This window comes from Ambystoma mexicanum, chromosome 3q (assembly GCF_040938575.1).
Source record: "Ambystoma mexicanum isolate Mex_15411 chromosome 3q, UKY_AmexF1_1, whole genome shotgun sequence".
Taxonomy (NCBI): Eukaryota; Metazoa; Chordata; class Amphibia; order Caudata; family Ambystomatidae; genus Ambystoma; species Ambystoma mexicanum.
Window position 1 is genome coordinate 655,512,106 of NC_090926.1, and position 13,941 is coordinate 655,526,046.

A 13,941-nucleotide genomic window follows, 5' to 3' on the forward strand; every position below is an offset into this window, starting at 1 on the left:
CTGCCCACCTGACAGGACTCTTGCCCCCTTCATGATATCTCTCCTTGCCAGCCTCATAATTCCCATCCCATTGACAGCATTGCCCATGACAGATTCAATCACAAACCACAAACCTGTCTACTGGACATTGGCACCCAGAAAGAGGCACTTGACATGGTTGCTCCCCATGGTTATGGGTGCATGTATCTCTCGCTGCAGTCCCATGGCTCTAATTGAGAAGGACACTGGAGCACCATTGCCTGATGCAGTGGTAATTTAGTAGTAATGCAGCAGTAATGGAATCATTGCTTTATTATCAAAATATTTACCTGCATCTACAAACTTTTAACGAGCACCATAGTACTTTTCTACTTACTTCATTAAAAGGTGGGCAGAATCCATCCCTTTACCATCTGTGTTTCACAATATTTAGTTCATTAAATGATGATTTTGACTTACTAAGAAAATTAATAAAAAATGTCTTTTCCTCTGACGATTCCTTTGATGATTTTCTGGAATTTCCTTGTCCCAGAAATGGACTCTAAAGACAAAGTCATTACATTAGGACAGAGGGTAATTCACTTATCTGGCTCTTTGTGGATCTGTAGGAAAATTAGGGAGAGGGGGCTTTTAGTGGGATAGTGTAATGTTGATTGGGTGCAAGTCAGAATTACCTGATCCCTGAGTGCCGATCTGGTTCCATGTATTTGCCATTGACACTCGGGAATATGTATAAAGGCCAAGCTTCGATCAATTTCAGAGCACTCTGTGTGGGTTAGTCGTTGATGTGGTGGGGTGTTGAAGCACGTCAAAACCTTCCTCTTTGCTTCTGCTTTCTCTCCTCCTCTCGCCTGCTGAATTCCTGCCTTAAATTGCAACTGCACTGGTTGCCTGGCCACCCTCTGATCTCAGACCCAGGTGCCCTCCCCCGCCATTTGCACACTTGCACTGCCTCCCTGGCAAACCCCGTACCTAGGGACTGTTTTCTGTATCCTACAGTCCCCCTACCATCACTTGACACAGGATGTCTGCACTTACAAATTGCACATGCCACCAGCCGGCCATACTTTTTACTTATTGTTTTATTTATTCTATTTATCCCATGTACTGCACTGTCCCATCACTCTTCTCCCCACACGTTCCCCTTCCACTTCCCATGCACTTGCACAATCTGAATGACACCTGGCCTAGTAAGATCGTTGTCTCTGTTTTCCCTCTGTTCCCCCACTTGCCTCGTCACACCTTGAAACACTTGTGTATAGGCGCGTTATAAATGCCATATCATATTATATCATATCATGAGCTTCATAATCAGACCCCAACAATTATAGGCTTCTATCTATGTTAGATATCACAGGGAAACTTTTCGCCTCTTTACTGTTAACTGAGCTGCAAAAATGGGTAGATAACACTAATATACTTAGCAGATTCCAATGCGGTTTTAGACGGGATTTTTCTACATCACATAATCTACTGTTAATGGATATATTACGCACTAGAGCGCTTAGTAAAGGACAGCCCCCGTTGTATGCCCTCTATATTGACTTCAAGGCCGCCTTTGATTCCATCCCTCGTGAGCGGCTCTGGGCCAAGTTGGAAACAATGGGATGCCCATCAGGATTATTATACTATCTTAGATTACTCCATCATGAGTTAAGCAGGGCTGTGTTACAGCACCTCTTATTTATAACTTATATGTTTATGACATCCCTGCGGCACTTACAGATGTGGACAATTGCCCACCAAAATTGGGGGATGTACTGTGTGTCTTTTTGGCCTATGCTGATGATCTGGTAGTCCTAGATAACACCATAGGTGGCCTTAGGCGCTCAGCACATATTCTTTGGGACTATGCTAGGACCAATGGTTTGTCCATTAACCTGGATAAAACTAAAGTACTTAGATTTACCAGGAAAAGGGTAGCCCGTGTGAACTTAGTGGTACATTAAAATCGTATCCTCTATTCCCCTTCTTACTGTTATTTAGGAGTGGAAATAGAACCACTAGGTGATTATATATTATGCAAACAGGGACGGACCATTCGTGCATTACAAGTAATTTCATTAATCTCATCTTTGACTAACAAGCAGGGCGGTTTCACTCTATGGGGGACTCGCCATCTCTATATGCAAGTCTTTGTCCCTATGGTTATATATGGCCTCGAGTCGCTATTAACAGTTGACTTAGAGTGGCTTCAAGTGATCGAGGGCAAGTTTTGGAGACGTATGTTGGGTCTTCCCCCGGGTGTGCCGATGGCTGTAATAAGATTGGAATTGGGCCTTCCTTCATTGAAGCGTTTATATTGAAAAAAAGAGCTGGGTTTTATCTAAAGATGATAAGTGGCTCCTCTAATCCAGTATTGTCGGTTATTCAGCAGGAACTGACTAAAAAACATACTACCTCACCTTTTTATAAAGATATGAGGAAATTCTTTGCCGACATTGGCTGGACTCATAGAGGGGCTTGTGTATCTAATGAAATTTTAAATGCATTTGAGAAAAAAGTAGAACTTTGGGATTGGTTAGAAAATTTCTCCCATTTGAGTAGTCTCAAATCATATAATTTTGTGAAATACCGAATATATCAGTTTATGAAACCACAGGCCTATTTATATCTCTGCCCTACCAGAAGACTTCGACGATTTATCATTCTGTTTCGGTTAGAACAATTGCCTACTCTAACCAATAGAGGAACTTGGAAAAATATCCCAGCTAATGAGCGGACATGTCGGCTTTGTAAATCTTTATCGTGTCCAGAAACAGCTAGGCATCTTTTGACGCAATGCCAGGCTATGAAGGAGCCGATTATAAACTTTTTGGGTGAATTTGTGCATGATCTATTAGCTATCCACGAACTGTCGTTCTGGCATTACTGTACCAACACTTGCAACATGCACCTATTCATAGCACTTTATAATGTCTGGCAACAGATTGAATTAGGCTTAGGTCTCTAATTAGATCTGAATTATAACTGCCTAGTCATTTGTTTATGATATTTTAAATTTTAATATGTATTGTATACTGATGAATTTCTGATTTTTTAAATGGATTTAATATTTGATGTTGATATTTATGATTTTATTTTATGTTTGTAAATGAAATATGTGTAAAGTTTGAATTTATTTTCAACCTATATCACATTAAAGAATTTGATTTGATAATACCTCAATTAACGTTTATGTGGTAACCAGTTCTGTAGTAAACACTCCACGAGACAGCACTCATTCATGTCTCAATTTTTCTAATGTCTACGACACCAAACTCTCTTCTATACTGATCCTTTGGACCTTTCTGGTTCTTTTCTATACTGTTGACTACTCTGCTCTCCTCCTCAATCTCCAGACCCAAGGGTTTCAGAAATATGTTCTTGCTTTGATTGTCTCCTACCTGGAAGCTTGGTGCATTAAAATCTCTTGACACTCGCAAACCTTTGACCCCACACCACTCCCTGTCGGAATCCCCAAGGATCAGTCATTGGACCTCTGCTCTTCACTCTCTATACCTCTGCTCTAATTAGACTTATCTCTTCCTATAACCATTTTGCTGTTGACAAGGAAATATTGTTCTTCTTTCTCTCCTTCACCCCAGCCACCTCGAAACAGATTATGACTGCAATTCTTCACCAGATGGCTTTCCACTGCCTCATACTGAACTATTAAAAAATGGAAGTCATCTTTCTCTCAGCTTCCAAATCCATCCCTCTGCTCTCCTATAAGCTTTCTGCTTAACCTTCTTTCTCCCTCACCCAAGGCTTGCAATCTTGGGATTCTCTTTGATAGTGGTGTATGACTACAACAATGCATCACTGCCTCTACTGCTCATATTTACCTCCCCAGCATTTGGATATTCATCCTTTTCTAATTAATCAACATACAAAAACTCTAATCTCCACTTGTGTGCTGAGCAAACTTGTCTACTGCTCAGGCCTACTCCTTGACCTTTCTCTTTACTCCTTCTTCCCTCTAGACAAACTTCTTCAACTTTTCTACCTGCTTTCTCTGCCACCTAATCAATCTGAACAGATGGGAGTTGCACCAAAGTGATCATTAAGAAACTCAATGTGGTGTGAAGAAAATTCAATACTAATGTCTCCAATAATTCACAAAATATCTGGTGCAATCGGGTGGGGCCCCATGACCTTTTGGGGCTCCGGCATCAACTAAACAAAACACATACCAGTCATTTCTGACTGTTGCCTCTGAATGCCCTCCTCTGGGTCCAACAACCGTCTCTAGGTAAATTGAACTTATATACCAAAATTAAAAAATATACTGTAAGTATATCTTACAACACGTGTGTTTCATATAATGAGTCACCTGAATATATTCACAAGTGCTATTAAATACAATCCTAAATGTTTCTCTAAACCCAAAAACAAATTTAAATCCATATGGCCTAAATCACATTATATATGTAGAAATGTACATATGGTCAAATGAAATCATCAAACAATAATGTAGATATTCATTGCACAGTGTTAACATGGAATGTCCATTTTGATAAGTCTAAATCGTAAAACATTCCAATATGACAATATGACAATGCATTTCGTCTCAACATACATCAGTTCTCATGTGTAAAAAATATGTTAAAATTAATAATGTTGACAACACCAACCTTTCCACTAGTGAATGCCATCATAATGGTAAGAAAAACCTAGGAAATGCAAACAACATACTGGTCAAACTCACTAGGTCCCTTCAGAACAAATATGTCATCCAATTGTCATCCCCTTAGTAACTCAACTCACCCACTCAGAAGTAGTCTAGCAAGTGTAGACCGTTTGTAAAGAAACCTCTCTTCCTCAGACTTCTGTAATATGCATTGATCTGTAAATGAGGAATTCTGTAGGAATTCCCCAAAGTGTAAAACACACAAATTTCCCCCACAGTTACCCATGTAGTCCTTCCTGTCAGAAACGTTTCACTCAGACCGCAGAGCATCAGAACGGCATACAGGTTTGGTGCCCAGTGCCCATATTTAAAGGCAGAGAAAAGTGACATGAGCTACTTCTGGGTCAGACGAGGTGGCCATTTTAGAATGGCCAACAGAGCAGCCATTTTGCAATGACCATAGTATTGAGAGTGCAGATCTGTAAGTGCCCACATCATTAAAAAAATCATTGAAAGAACACTGAAGAAACACATGTACCCATGTCATAACACACGTAACCTCAATACAGAAAACAACAATAATCCTAGTCAATCCCAATCTTTAGGAGTGAATGGCACCGTAATTAGATCATCCGGAGCATTAGAACAACACTGTAATACCCCATTTTCATTTGGAAACCTAGGTGCACAAAAAATACATGTTTTGGAATATAATTTAAATTGTCCTGCAGATTAGGCTGCTCACAGTCTACCATGATATTGTCCCTTTTCACATCCTCTTCCCTCATAGGTAACACACGTAGTCTACATCATGATTCATACCCCTTGGTGTCATCGAGTCCATATGCTCCACCCATACAATTTCTATTTGCAATAATGTTCTTGTTAGGTCAGCCCCTCTGGTGATGGGGTTACATGTTCCAAAATGTTACATCTTAACTGAGCTATAGAGTGCCTGGCCTCAGTGAAATGTGCTGCCACGGGAGATTTAAGGTTTTTACCACGTATATTAGGTTCATGTTATGTCCACCATGTTTTAGCTTTCCTTGTGGTCATACCCACATAAAATTATCCACAAGGACACTTAAGTGCATATATGACATTTGTGGAATCATATGTACATGAGTGTTTGAGGTAAATCTTTTTTCCCCGTGTATGGGTGAGTTATGAAGTTATCCGTGATGAGGTTGTCACAATGCTGGCAGTTTTGACAGGGTTGTGTTTCCATAAATTTAGTCTTCAGGTTTGTTGAAGTAACCAATTCAGCTATCACCAATGAGTTTCTTAGTGCCCTATGTTCCTTTGAGCAAAGATGGGAGGGTTTGTTTATTACCTCTCAAATGTAGAATCAGTGTGCAACATGGGCAATGTTTCTTTATTGTTTTTTTATTCTTGAACTCTGCGTTGAAAATGCTGTGACATATACCATTCCCAGATCCTTTTTAGGTGGCTTGGGTAACAACATGGATTCTCTTGATGTATGTGCTACCTTTTCTGCAGCTCCCTCAATAAGCTCAGTATCATAGTTACGTTGTATAAATAATGATTTAAAATTCAAAGCCTGTCTCTGGTATTCTTCCACACTCAAGATGTGTCTGCGGTATCTCAAGAACTGGCTTAGCGGTACACTGTCCAATGTTCGTTTCGGTGGAAAACTAGTTGCTAGAAGTAAACTGTTCCTATCAGTCTCCTTCGTAAATATCCTAGTACTCAATCCCCCACCTTCCTCATAGATTTCCACGTCCAAAAAATTGATTTTAGTTCTACTGTAACTAGTGGTAAATCTGGTCATAGCTATGACGTGCCAGTCACGATTGACGCATGCGCGAGCCTCGTTCTGGCTACGCGCATGTGTGTTTGAATAAATCACGCCCGTGCGGGCAGTTGCCGCCGGGACGCGGAACGGAACACATCGCGTCCCGTGTCTTCTTGTGTGCATGACTGCGTGCAAGTGTGAGTGCGGTACGGCCCGAGGCATGGGCGTACACATAACATCTGGCGACGAAGCGGGATGCAAGCGGAGCGTTTGTTGACACGCCACCGCGTGTCAATCATCATAACGCTACACCGCTGAGCGTTACGAACCCGGCGCGAACACAGCAGAGGTGTTTTCACGCACAGTAGGAGGCAGTAGCAGCCTGAAAAGGTGCTCGTGCACTGCTTATACCTGAAAATACATCTGAACAATTTTTGGACACTTGGCAGTCCTCACCATCCAGGAGGACTGCACCTGGACTAGTTGTCACTACGCAAGGGGCAACTGGAGGGGAACACAGGCACAGGGGAAGGCCCTTGTCAACTCGAACATTCCATGATGACGCAGTGACCCAAGGTACGTCCACTGTTCACCCAAGTCAGGTTTGCAGCCTCTGAATCACCACGAGGTGCCTGTGCGACCTGTGAACATGGCGGATAGTGACGGCGAGGCAGAAACAGCGAGAGTGGTTGTAAGGAGACAACAGGGGGCTTTGTTACCCATGCAAGAATTTGACACGTCTGGTCCCCCCTCCAAATTGGGCCCAAGATGGTTGCTGTGGATAAAAAAATTGGACATGTACTTTACGGCAACGAGGGAAACCAATGACGACGCTAAGATAGCCACTCTCCTATACTCAGCGGGCATGGACGTTCTGCGCATTTATGAGTCCCTCAACCTGCAGGTAACCACCTATGATGCTGTTAAAACTGCTCTAAAAAACTACTTCATTCCGTTGTCCAACGTGGACTACGAGAGATTTCTGTTTTGTCTTGAAAAACAGCGGGATGAGGGGTCACTTGACCAATTCTGCGCTCGCCTGCGACAAATGGACACAACTTGTCGATGGGATGATGAAGAGTCCATGATCAGGAATCAGGTCATCCAAGGCTGTAGCTCAGGCAAGCTACGTAGGCAAGTGCTGAGGGAGCCTGGATGGTCGCTGCAACAGATTTTGGACAGCGGTAGAACCTATGAACTGGCAGAATCGAGGGGTGCCAAAAAGGACGCGGCGGTGCTTCTGGGAAAGCCGGAAGAAGCATTTGCTGTTGGAAGGCAGTTGGCGTCGAAAGCCAAGTGGGGCCAGAAGCGCCAGGAAGCTGGTCCGATGCAAGGGGCGATGTCTATCTGCCAATATTGCGGATATGACCTGCCGCACTCTGAGGAGTGTCCCGCCAAATCGAGAACATGTGGCAGATGGAATGGTCCTGGACACTATACCCGGATGTGTCACGCTCCCGCCCCAATAACTGTACAGAGGGGCCCGGCCAGGGCACTTGGCAGGAGTTCGAGGGGGCAGAGGAGCATCGCAGCGTTAGAACAGGAAATGTAGAAGCTTAACATGGCCGAGGAAGAGGAGGACGAGGAGGATGAAGTGTTCCTCATTTCGAGCATTGCAACAGGGGTGAAAAAGAAGAGACAACCCAAGTGTGTCGTGGACATTCAAGGAGTACCGACACAAGTGCTGGTTGACACGGGGGCCTCAGTATGTGTGCTGGCGTCCGATCACTACCAGTCTATCCCGGGACCACCGGCGGTAGATGTTTCGACGGGGAAAATTTTCACGTTTGGCGGAGACACGCCACTCCCAATCAAGGGCGTTTTCGTTGCGCCTGTGTCCAAAGGCGGCAAGACCATAAAAGCCTGATTTTTCGTCACAGACATGAGCCCTCACTCTCTACTCAGCTGTGCGGCATCAGAGGCCCTGGACCTAGTGCATTTTGCATGGGAGGTCTACCAAGTGGACATCGAGCAGCTACTGGGCAAGTTCTCAGGAATTTTCAAGGGGGTGGGGAAGTTGAAGGCTCTCCCGGTACGTCTGCACATTAACGACACCATCAGACCTACGGCTCTCAAGCATCGCAGGATCCTGTTTCACCTCCGAGAGAAAGTAGAGGAGGAGCTCCGCTCGCTCATGCAGATGGACATTATCGAGAGGGTGGAAGGCCCAACGCCCTGGGTCTCGCCCATCGTGGTGGCTCCCAAGCCAAAACAGCCCGGAGCGGTGCGCATATGTGTAGATATGCATCTCCCCAATGCCGCCATCAAGAGGGAGAGACACATTACGCCCACTCTTAATGATATTATTGGAGAACTGCAGGGCGCAAGAGTTTTCTCGAAATTAGATCTACGAGCGGGCTATCATCAGCTTGAGCTCCACCCAGACTCCAGATTTATCACGACCTTCACGATGCATGAAGGTCTCTATCAGTTTAAGCACCTGAGCTTCGGCATTTCATCTGCCGCCGAAGTCTTTCAGAATACCATCAGGGGGGCGCTGGCTGGCCTCAAAGGAGTTTTGAATATGAGTGATGACATTTTAGTGTTTGCGGAATCGGAGACAGAGCACTTGAAAAGGCTGGAGTGCACACTGAGGAGGTTGGATGATTTGGGTCTTACTCTCCACCGTGAAAAATGTGAGTTTTTCAAAGACAGGATTGGGTTTTTTGGTTTCATTTTTCACGCCAGTGGTGTATCACCTGATCCGGCTAAGATCAAGGACATTCGAGAGGCCACAGCACCCCAGTCCCCCACCGAGGTGAGGAGCTTCTTGGGGATGGTAAATTACTGCGGGCGTTCCATCAAAGGTTTGGCCTCTTTGTCAGAGCCCCTCAGGGCGTTGACCAGGAATGACGCCGTATGGACGTGGGAAAGGAAGGAGCAGGAGGCTTTTCAGCTCCTCAAGAATGCCTTGTCTGATGGGAACACCATGGCATACTTTAACCTGTCGGTGGAATCCGAGATTGTTGTTGATGCCAGTCCCGTGGGTGTTGGAGCGGTGCTGCTGCAGCCAGACAAAAGAGGGGACATGCGACTCATCGCTTATGCGAGCAAAGCGCTTTCGGACATGGAGAAGCGCTACTCGCAGATTGAAAGAGAAGCTTTGGCCATCCTATGGGGCTGTCGCCATTTTCGTCTGTACATTCTGGGAAAGTCGGTTGTGGTGGTGACAGACCACAAGCCGTTGCTGCCCATCCTGGCGGGCGTGTCATCCAAGCCGCCGCCCAGAATTGAGCGTTGGATGTTGGCCCTGATGGAGTACGGGGTTAGAATCGTGTACAGGCCAGGGACCAATAACCCGGCGGACTACCTGTCGCGTCACCCCAGCACTGGGAGTGTGGAGAACAACGACGAGGTGGCTGACTGTCAAGGGCTACTCTGTCACGTGGTGGAAGGTGTGTTACCGGTGGCGCTATCGAGACTTGCCATAGCGACGGAGTCGTCCAAGGATGAGGTGTTCCACATCATCAAGGCTGCAGTGAGAAGTGGAGACTGGAGAGAGGTACTAAGAAATAACTCCAGGCGACAGGCGAAGGCCCAAAAAGACCTTCAGGCACTTTGGAAGGTAAGGGATGAGCTGTCCATTTCGGATGACGGATTGCTGCTGAGGGGGAGACAAATCGTGATCCCACAGGCTCTAAGGAATCGCATCCTGGAGTTAGCACACATTGGCCATCAAGGGGTCGTTAAGACCAAAGCGAGGCTCCGACCCAAGGTGTGGTTCCCTGATCTTGAAGGGATGGTCGAGCGTTTTGTGAAAAGGTGTTTGCCATGTCAAGCAGTGGCTCCAGGGGACAAGGCCCCACCGATCAGCTCCATGGAACGGAGCGAAAAGCCCTGGGGAACCGTCCACATGGATTTTGGGTCGACAGGTCGGGGCATGTATTACTTAGTGGCCGTAGACCAATGGTCAAGGTATCCTGAGGTGGAGGTGGTGGAATCCACTGCAACGGAGTACACCACCAGGGCCTTAGATAAAATGTTTGCGACCCATGAGTTCCCAGAAATAATATGCTCTGACAATGGGCCCCCATTTACCGGCAGTCTGTTCGCCCAATACCTCAAGGATAGAGGCATCCATCACCGCAGAGTATCGCCTCTGTGGCCTCGTGCCAATGGAGAAGCCAAGAGGCTAATGCGTACTTTGAACAAAGTGCTAAGGATATCCGCTCTTGGGGGTGATGACCTTCCGAAGAAGCTCGTGGAATTCCTAAGAGAGTACCGGACCACCCCTCACCAGTCAACCCGTGGAGGCACTGTTTGGACGCTGCCCCCGTGGCATGATACCGGAAATGGATGGCCGAGGGCCAGGTGTCATCGACAACAAAAAAGTAAGAGAGGAGCGTGAAGCACGCAATCGGAGGGAAAGTGAAAGAAGGGGTCTACAGGACAAAGAAGTGCGTGTAGGTGATTCAGTGCTAGTCCGGAACCGTCACCCAGAGGGCAAATTGTCTTTGCCATATGAGCCACACCCATGGAAGGTCACGCACATGAAAGGGACCATGGTGACGGCGGCCTGTGAACGTGAGACGGTCACCCGCAACAGGTCCTTCTTCAAGAAGGTGGACACTTCGTCGGAAACCGTTGATCCCGGAGAGAGCCCTGACTCCGAAGCGATCCCAGAGGGTCCAGCTGAAGATGGCCCGAGGGCTGCAGTCACATAAGGAGACAGTCCCAGCTAAACCATGCCAAGTACCTCGAGGTATCCAGTGCGGAGAGACCGCAGACCACCTGCTCACCTCAAGGACTTCGTCCTGGACTCGGGAGACTGAGCCGAGGTCACGGGAGACTTCCAATTAGCGAGAGAAAATGTTTATGTGTTAGACGTTTGCACTGTTGTTGGAATATAATATTATATTGTGTTTTTCGTTAAAGAAAAAAAGGGATGTGACGTGCCAGTCACGATTGACGCATGCGCGAGCCTCGTTCTGGCTACGCGCATGCGTGTTTGATTAAATCATGCCCGTGCGGGCAGTTGCCGCCAGGACGCAGAACGGAACACATCGCATACCGTGTCTTCTTGTGTGCATGACTGCGTGCAAGTGTGAGTGCGGTACGGCCCGAGGCACGGGCGTACACATAACAATAGCGTTCATGTTGTCCATCATTTAAAAGAATTTTTAACAGGTCATCCTCCGTGCCTGTCCAAAGATATCATCGATAAATCGTACATACATTGCCAAATGTTACATCCACCTTGTGAATTCAACATATTCTCCATTTCTGAAACGTGTCGGCATATTGGAATGTTTTACTATTGAGACTTATCAAAATGGACATTCCATGTTAACACTGTGGGCCTCATCACGACTTCGGCGGTAACCCTTAAATCCGGCGGTAGCACTATTACCACTGGATGTAAGGGTCCGCCGAATCAGGGCTTCGGCGGATTTCACCCCAGCTCTTAGCTGGGGCGAAATCTGCCGAAAATTCGCGCTATTACCGCCGGCGGGAAATCCGCCGGCGGTAAGAACGCAAAATTTCCGAATTGAGCCCAAAGGGGAATGGGGCATTCCCGAATGGGCTCAATGGGGAATGGGGACTTACACGTCCGCCCAACTCGTGATCCCGCGCTATTAGTGCCGGGGGCTATGGCGGTCGTGCTAATAGCCCCCGCACTAATAGCGCAAGCCCTACCGCCGAGGTCGTGATGAGGCCCTGTGTGATGAATATCAAGATGAATGTTTGATGTTTTAATTTGAAAGTATGTACATTTCTACACATGTAATGTGATTTCGACCCTATTGATTAAAATTTGTTTTTGACTTCACAGAAACATTTAAGATTGTATTTAATAGCAATTGTAAATAAATTCATGTGACTGATTGTGTTAAACAGATTTGTTGCAAGATATACTTACAGTATATTTTTTTAATTTTGGTATATGAGTTCAATTTAACTAGAGAGGGTTGTTGGACCCAGTGCATTTGGGGTCACCAGTCAGCAACAACTGGTATGCGTTCTCTCGACAACCTACCCAGATCCCCCCACTTCTACCTAATGTCAACACAATGGTTGGCTCTCCATGCACAACCACTCTTATGTGAAGTTCCTTCTCCTAGTCTACAAAGGTGCAAATGGTCTTGCTTTTTAGTACCTGTCTGATTGTATCTCAGTTGACTCACCATCTCATTCCCTCTGATCCTCCTCTACACTCACACTCACCTCCCACACCTTATTTGTGATTCCTCTCACTTTCGCTCGCAACTATGCATCGCTACCACTGCCCCTGCTCCTCATATTAACCTCCCTAATATTTGGATATTCATCCTTTTCTTACTAATCACCCTACAAAACCTCTAATCTCCACTCATGTGCTGAGCAAACTGGTCTACTGGTCAAGCCTACTCCTTGGCCTTCATCTTTACTCCTCCATTCCTCTAGACAAAGTCTTCAAATTTTCTACCTGCGCTCTCTACAACCTACTAAGATCCTCCCGCACCTCTACCTACTGTCAAGAAGCGGGTTGGTACTCCATGCACAACCATTCTCTTTTTAAATTCCTTCTCCTAGTCTACAAGGGTACAAATGGTCTTGCTCCTCAGTACCTGTCTGATTGTATCTCAGTTTACTCAACATCTGTTCCCTCCGATCCTCCACTACACTAAACCTTGCTGTCCCACACCCTCCCTGTGCTTCCTCTTGCTTTCACTCTTTCTGTCTACTTGCGCTGCTCCACTGAAAAGTGCTACCAATAACAATCAAAGCCAGCCCAACTATTGATCTTGTGAAAGCTCAGCTAAAATTTCAATTTCTTGCTACAGCGGAGCTAATAATCCTGAGCTGTGGACGAAGCTAAGGGTACCATTTGTAAGTGAGGTAATTGGCCCCATTCGATCAATTGATAAGGGTGAAAGTTGCACTTTATTAATTCTGCTTACCATAAATAAGACTACTAAATACATAAACCCAGAACACTTTCTTATATAAACAATTGACTAAAGGCACAAACATCTGTTTGCAGCTGTACTGCTGAAGTTGGTTATTCCCTGCACAGTAGCATTTTCATATTACCCACTCAACAACACTAATCTGTGCAGTGACTGACAAGAGGAGGGCAGTTAAACTCCTATGACACAATCAAATACAGCTTCTCATGTAAATAGCAAGGATCAATACAACTCTAACATTGTCCATTTGGAACACATTCATGGTTCACAATGCTGACTTCCTTTAATGCAAGAAGGCATGTGCATTACAGGAAGGGAGACATACAAGGAAGGAATCAGTGGAATATGACTCAAGCGGGAAGGTGCTAATCAGGGAACATACAAATTGAAAAGCATTCTGATTTTAGGTTTACAGATTAACATGGTTTAACCAACATGGGATTGTGGCCGCGCATTCAAGTGGACCACTCTCTTTTTCCGCTTCCTCTAATCTCCACTAACTCCTCTTAATCCTGACTCCTCTTACACAAACACTTCAGATTTATAGGGAGACGTTGCATTGTGAAAGCTTATGCACAGTGGTGCTGGGTGAATGTTTTTAATTGACAAATCGAGAGATCAAGCATAGTGAGAGAGCCCAAAAAACAAAATATGTGTTGAGTGGGTTCTCCATTATGAAACATTTTTAAAATAATGGGAAACAA